Consider the following 7,865-nt stretch of genomic DNA (forward strand, 5'->3'; position numbering starts at 1 on the left):
TTACTTGAGAGGCTGAGGCAGGAGGATCACCTGAACCCAGGAGGTCGAGGCTGTGGAGTGAGCAAAGATTGTGCCACTGCACTCCGGCCTGGGTGACAGAGCGAGACTCAGTCGCAAACAACAACAACAACAACAACAACAACAACAACAACAACACGTAGTTACGAGGGAATTTTCTCTGGGAAAGTTCCCCTTTGGAAGAATTGAAGGGAAAAAATGTCACCATTGCATTGGAAAATAACGAAACCCAAGAAAGGGTATGAGAAGGGTAACACACCAAGGGAGTGGGTATGGTGACACAAACAATTAAACACCTAGCAGGCGACGTTACCGTGGGGTTCTTGGGCTTAATCTGAATAAACCACATATTTTTATCATCTTAGGGAATTGTGATATAGTTCAATTCTCAAATAAAATTATTTTTAATTCGTTTTAATTTTTTAAATATTAGCAGAGGTGAGAAGGCATTAAGTCAAACAGAAAGCAACATAAGAAACAAACTTCAAAAAATATGAGAATTGGCCAGGCATGGTGGCTCAAGCCTGTAATCCCAGCACTTTGGGAGGCCAAGGTAGGTGGATCACCAGAGGTTGGGAGTTCGAGACCAGCCTGACCAAAATGGTGAAACCTCATCTCTACCAAAAATACACAAATAAGCTGAATGTGGTGACTGGTCCCGTATTTCCAACTACTCCAGAACCCGAGGCAGGAGAATTGTTTGAACCCAGGAGGCGGAGGTTGCAGTGTGCCGAGATCGTGCCACTGCACTCCAAGAGTGAGACTCTGTCTCAAAGAGAGAGAGAGAGAGAGAGAGAGAGAGAGAGAGAATTGTTGCCTTATTTCTGTGGTTCCTTTCTCAGATGTTGCCACCCACCTAAAAACAAAAATTTCTTTCTCTTTTCTCTCCTTATCCAAATAATTGAGAGCATGCCCCCTCCTTTTGCACTCCATGATTCAGGCATCAAATATCCAACCTCTGCCCCAACGTAAGTTTTGGCCTGTGTCAAGCAAAATCTTCAAGAATACATCTGTCTGTATCTCTCTCTCTCTCTCTCTGTCTCTCTCTCTCTCTCTCTCTTTCTCTTTCTCTCTCTCTTTCTTTCCAGTGGGTACACAAAAAATCTCCAATCAGTTGATCACAGTGGAGTGGCTCTACCCACTGTCATAAACCAAAAGATGACAACAAGAAACTTTCTGTAAAATGTCAAGTAAACAATACACACACACCATCACTACCACCTTTATCTTCAACTGTTGGAACGGCTCCTAGAAAGCTTTCTACTTCAGGTGAAGACAATGTATATTGTACACACACACACACACACACACACACACACACACACACAAGACATTTGGGGGTTGCTGATTTAAGACACAAAAAATGAAAGCCGGGCACAGTGGCTCATGCCTGCAATCCCAGAGCTTTGGGAGGCCAAGGCAGGAGGACTGTTTGAGTTTAGGAGTTCAAGACCAGCCTGGGTGACATAGCAAGTCCTCATCTCTACTACAAATCAAAAAAATTAGCCGGGCATGATGGTGCACGCCTGTAGTCCCAACTACTCAGGAGGCTGAGGTGGGAGGATCACTTGAACCTGGGAGGTTGAGGCTGCAATGAGGTGTAATTATGCCACTGCACTCCAACCTGGGCAACAGAGCAAGACCCTGTGTCAAAAATAAGTAAATAATAAATAAAATGAGAAAATGTACTTTTTTTTTTTGAGACACTTACTAAGTGTGGGCTGTATTTAGTCTCTCCCAACAAATTAAATGTTGCCAAAATGGCCAAAATAATGATCCAAGTGAGTCTGGGACATAGCAGGCATAGCAGTCTCTGCTTTCTCTTAGATCACCCTTTCTGGAGGAGCTCAGCTGCCATGTCATGAGGACACTCAAGTAGACATTTGGAAAGGCCCACATAGCGGTTAGTAGCTAAGGCCGCCTGCCAACAGCCATGTGAGCATGCCATCTTGGAAGATCATTCAGCCCAGTCAAGCCTTCAGATGACTGGAACTTCATGAGAAAGCTAAGCTGCTCCCAAATTCCTGACCCACAGAAAACGGTGACATAATAAATGCTTGCTGTTTTAAGCCACTAGGTTTTAGGGTCATTTGTTATGCAGCCAAACATAACTAATATAGGCCTCTACCCTACTGTGTGCAAGGCTCTAGAGATATAATGGTATATAGGATAGCTCTGTGGCCTCACAGAACTCTATTAGACAACACAGACAAAAAACAGTTCACATGCCGGGCGCGGTGGCTCAAGCCTGTAATCCCAGCACTTTGGGAGGCCGAGGCGGGTGGATCACGAGGTCGAGAGATCGAGACCATCCTGGTCAACATGGTGAAACCCCGTCTCTACTAAAAATACTGAAAATTAGCTGGGCATGGTGGCGTGTGCCTGTAATCCCAGCTACTCAGGAGGCTGAGGCAGGAGAATTGCCTGAACCCAGGAGGCGGAGGTAGCGGTGAGCCGAGATTGCGCCATTGCACTCCAGCCTGGGCAATGAGAGCGAAACTCCGTCTCAAAAAAAAAAAAAAAAAAAAACAGTTCACATTCAGTGACAAATGCTCTAATAGGAAGAAAGAGGCCCCCGCGCGTGGGAGTTTGAGGAAAGGGAGAGAGGAGAACCACCTAGCTCCGTCTGGGAGGTCATATCTAAGTGACATCTAAGCTTTAGATCTAAAATATAAGCAGGAATTGGCTAAGCTAAAGCATACAAGGAGAAGGGAGAACAGTCCAGGCAGATGGATTAGCACGTACTGAAGACTACATAGGCAAGATGCAGCATGTGAAAGTGGAGAATTATGAGAGTAACGTGAGGGCGTAGAGCAAAAGCTGAGGCCAGGCCACACAGGGCCTTGTGAGCCATATCAAAGCATTTAAACTTTATCTTAAGAGGAGTAGCAACCCTTGGAGAGTTTTAAGAAGGGGACTCACATCATCCGAGTTGCATGGATTGGCAGGATCAAGGATCCACACAGGGAAGAGATGATGGTGACATGAACTGAGGTGGCAGTGATAGGGTGGAGAGAAATGGCTAGGCATCATTATGGAATGGAACTTGTTGAAGGATCAGCTGTTGTTGGGCGAGCGAATGGGAATAATGGAGAATGATGCCAAAGCCCCTAGCTTTGGCCAATTGATGGCCAGTAGTGCCCTTCTCAGGGATAACACAAGAGGGCTTGGGGCAAAGAAGACAACTTAGGTGTTGGACCTGTTGAGTTTGAGGTTACTCAAGCCGCAGACTTGTTGTGCATACATGTGCACCCAAGAAGAAAGATACAGTCTGAAGATAGAGACTCAGAAGCCATTCACATAGAGCTGACAGTGGAAGCCCTGATAATGAATGAGATCTCTGAAAATGAGAGTGCCCTGAGATGAGAGAATAAATGTATCTTTGGAAACCACCGACCCTGAAGAGACAAGCAAAGCATCGTTCAGAGAGAGAGGAAGGAAACCAAGAGAATAGATTCGTTTAAAAGATGACAGCAGCAAATGATGTAGAGAAATCAGATAAGAACTGTGATGTGCCCCTTAACTACAGCAACAAAGACATCATCCAAGACCTTGGCAAGCATGTCAATTTCAAGGATGCTCATTTAAGGTCAATAAGAAGTTCTTAATAGTTTTAAATATATTAGAAAGACCTTTTTTTTATGAACAGATGAAGGGAGAGCTACTCAGCCACTGGCATCACCCAAAAAAATCTCTTTCTGAGCAAATGCTCCTCGTTGGATTAGCGCAATGGCCCCATGTTTTCCCTAAAGCCAACAGAGAGCTCACTAAGACAGGGTCATGTGAAACATAGCAGGAGCCTCCTGCTAAAGGCTCAGGAGCCAAAACGGGCTTTCATGGACATGCTTTAAAACACAACCAGCAGGCCGGGCGCGGTGGCTCAAGCTTGTAATCCCAGCACTTTGGGAGGCCGAGGCGGGTGGATCACGAGGTCGAGAGACCGAGACCATCCTGGTCAACATGGTGAAACCCCGTCTCTACTAAAAATACAAAAAATTAGCTGGGCATGGTGGCACGTGCCTGTAATCCCAGCTACTCAGGAGGCTGAGGCAGGAGAATTGCCTGATCCCAGGAGGCGGAGGTTGCGGTGAGCCGAGATCGCGCCATTGCACTCCAGCCTGGGTAACAAGAGCCAAACTCCGTCTCAAAAAAAAAAAAAAAAAAAAAAAAACACAACCAGCAAATCCAGCGAAACTAAGCTTCATAAGTGAAGGAAACACACACACACACACACACACACACACACACAACCAGCTTCATTCAGTGTCCTTCCAGAACACAGGAAACAAACTATTTCTTTTCAGAGAAACAAAGGGGAGAGGACTTAATTTCTAGTGCTGTCATAAGTATAGCAGAATCCTGTCCAGAAAGTCTGTAGCATGTATTTCTTTCTCTGGACAGAATAGCCTCAATGCCTGAGTTTGATATTAGTTCATCACCCTGCACTCATTACTTAGCCTCCTCAAATCTCCATTACTTCATCTGTAAAATAAGGGTGAATCTAGAACTCACCACAAAGAGCTAAGGATTCAGATTACTGAGCACTGTGCTTGGCACACAGTAAGAGTTTAGGGGAATGTTTTTGCTATGATAGTAAAGTTTTACAATGAATATTATCACTACTAGATTCAAGGCACCATCAGAAATCTTTCTTGTTGCACTGTTTTTTGGGTGTGTTTTTGTTTCATGTCTTATGGGTAAAGTGCCAACATCTTTTTTTTTTTTTTTTTTTTTTGAGACAGAGTGTTGCTCTTGTTACCCAGGCTGGAGTGCAATGGCACGATCTCGGCTCACCGCAACCTCCGCCTCCTGGGTTCAAGCAATTCTCCTGCCTCAGCCTCCTGAGTAGCTGGGACTACAGGCACGCGCCACCATGCCCAGCTAATTTTTTGTATTTTGAGTAGAGACGGGGTTTCACTACGTTGACCAGGATGGTCTCGATCTCTCGACCTCGTGATCCACCCGCCTCGGCCTCCCAAAGTGCTGGGATTACAGGCTTGAGCCACCGCGCCCGGCAGTGCCAACATCTTAACAAGGTTTCACATACATGCAAAAACCCAATCATTATGCTTATGAACTACAAAAGGGTCTCTCTTTGCCTTGTAACTCATGACTCTGCAGGTCTTTCTCAGCCGTCTCCATCCCGACTTGCACCTCCGCCACCCCTTTTCTGCCTGTAGCCCTGCTCTTAGAAGCAGGAGATGAGTCTCATTATTTTATCTCATTTTTAATTTTTATCTTACTTTATTTTTTGAGATGGAGTCTCACTCTGCCACCAAGCTGGAGTGCAATGGTATGATCTCGGCTCACTGCAACCTCCACCTCCCGTGTTCAAGTGACTTTTCTGCCTCAGTCTCTCAAATAGCTGGGACTACAGGTGGGCGCCACCCAGCTAATTTTTGTATTTTTAGTAGGGACAGGTTTTCACCATGTTGGCCGGGATGGTCTCCATCTCTTGACCTCGTGATCCACCCACCTTGGCTCCCAAAGTGCTAGGATTACAGGCGTGAGCCACCGTGCCTGGCCTCTTTTTTTTTTTTTTTTTTTTTTTTTGAGATGGAGTTGCTCTGTCACCCAGGCTGGCATGCAATGAGTCTCAGCTCACTGCAACCTCCGCCTACGGGGTTCAAGCAATTCTCCTGCCTTAGCCTCCTGAGTAGCTGGGATTACAGGTGCTCGCCACCATGCCTGGGTAATTTTTGTATTTTTAGTAAAGACAGGGTTTCACCATGTTGACCAGGCTGGTCTTGAACTCCTAACCTTGTGATCTGCCACCTTGGCCTCCCAAAGTGCTGAGATTACAGGTGTGAGTCACTGCACCTGGCCTCATTATTCTTATTACACACCCGATGTCTAGTATAGTGCCTGGCACGTAGCAGTACATCAATAATGCTTGTGGGATCAATTAATAATAAATTCTAAGTTCATCTCCCAAAATATACTTACTATAGCAGATAAATGTTGCTTCTAGGAATGAGGAGCCAAGGAAAGGCTGGTGAGTCTGAAGAGAGAAGGACCTGAGGCTTGCACCATATTCTGGATGAGGAGCGTGGAGATCCACTCTGAAATGAAGTTTGGCCAGATAATGAGCCAAGTGACAGAGCAGCCAGACCGCACGGCAGGAAGGAAAGATAACAGCACTGTGGGGTTTGTTGGGTTTTTTTTTTTTTTTTTTTTTTTTGTCCTTGCAGGGGAACTCCCTTCATCGGCAACAGAACAGACAGAGCAGTTAAAGATGAATGTGTCTCTCTTGGTAAATGCTGAGGAGTGCACATTTCTATCACATCATTAATCAGGAGGTAGAAGAGGGAGGGTTCTGGTGAGCAGTGATGATTTGGGAACACCAAAAAAACAAACAAACTCCAAACATAATCCCGTGAAAACCCAACAAATTACATGACATTTCAAACGCAGCAGGAGACAAAACACAGACCCCCCAAAGAGGAAGTGATGTGTTCACCCCAGCCAAACAATGAGGTCGACACATTGAAGGGGAAAAACAAAACCGAGTACAAAGGGACAACCTAAACTCCTTAAAAGAGAAGGGAGGTTGTGACTGCGATCCCATTCCTGGCCTCTCAGTCCCATCTCTCACAACCAGTCAAGCCTGTGGTGATCGAAGGACACATGTTCTGGAATGAACCAGGAGAAATTAAAGCCTCCTCTCTTCAGAGACAAAACTTCATGCAACGGACATCATTTGAAGTCAGCATAGAAAAGAACAGATAGAGTGGGAAGGGGACATCATGGAATGGAGAGTAGTGGGAAAGGTGACCAATTTGAAGATGGCCTCGAGTTGACAATAAAGATGAAATCTTCCATGTAATGCTGCTTTGCAGTAATCAGATCCTGAATCCCAGTTATCACAAAGAAATGCAAACATTAATGAGGTATTCCCAGTGCCTCTAGGGAAATTCCATTTTCATCCTTCATTTAACTGAGAAACTGAGGTGCAAAGAAATGAAGGAAATCGCCTAAAGGATGACAGTGTGAGTCAACAGCCCAACCAGGAAGCCGGGGCTGCGACTCCTCACTTCCTGGTTTTCTGTATAAATATGAAGAGTACATTCCCTTCCTCTCAGAATCGGTTTGTGGCGGCAATTATCTAGCTTAGAAAGGCAGTTTTCCAGGAGAAAAGGCACGGGCATTTGGCTCCTGCTGGGGAGGGGCGAGGCCACCTGACATCAGGTCCACAGGTCCACAGAAACTGAAATTTCTTCCAAGATGGGGCTTTCCCCTTCCTTCGCCTGGAAAACCAATTTGCGCCGATGCCCTGACTTCCTCTCCTTAGAGGAGCGTCCCGCCTGCTCACCATTCTAAAGCAGCGGCTGCACAAATTAGCAGCGCTCTTTGTCCCTAGAGCTCCGGAATCCGATTGTGTTCCAGTGTGTGCCACAAGCCTCGATGTGTGCTGTGCATTGTAAAACACTGGCACGTGCTTCCGCAAAGAATTTTGTTCTTCTTAACGGCCACCAGAAAGTTTGTTTGGCCATCCATCCCACTGAAGCAAAAAAGGAGAAGAAAGAGAAGAAAAGGCTATGAACCGCTTGTTAGAAGCTTCCAAAGCTGAGTGGAAGTTTAACCAATTTCAAGGAAAGCACACACACACTAAACCCCCTGCTGTTTGAGTACTTTCCACTTTTGCATGCATTGGAGCTGGATTCTGGAGCAAAGGGCAGCAGTGATTATTCTAGAGGTTATGTCATAGATGGTGTAACATTACCTTCTGCCCATTGGGATCTTATCAGCCATGTGTGCCTGATCTATTTTGAGACCCATCTGAGCCTGCTACCTGGGACATGGGTAGTGTTAATAAATCAACATACAGCTGACAAGAGTTTAACCTG

The 7,865-nt window shown here is 45.6% G+C and overlaps 1 long non-coding RNA gene across 3 annotated transcripts in view; it reads right to left on the reverse strand.

Moving 5' to 3' along the window:
* Window positions 1-6,085, reverse strand: part of LOC141584171 (uncharacterized) — a 29,726-nt gene extending 23,641 nt beyond the window's left edge. For all 3 annotated transcript variants that reach the window (XR_012517107.1, XR_012517106.1, XR_012517108.1), the window contains exon 1: window positions 5,965-6,085. This is a non-coding gene — a long non-coding RNA (uncharacterized LOC141584171). The remainder of the gene's footprint in view (window positions 1-5,964) is intronic.
* Window positions 6,086-7,865: the final 1,780 nt, after the last annotated feature.

Source organism: Saimiri boliviensis, chromosome 4 (assembly GCF_048565385.1).
Source record: "Saimiri boliviensis isolate mSaiBol1 chromosome 4, mSaiBol1.pri, whole genome shotgun sequence".
Classification (NCBI taxonomy): domain Eukaryota; kingdom Metazoa; phylum Chordata; class Mammalia; order Primates; family Cebidae; genus Saimiri; species Saimiri boliviensis.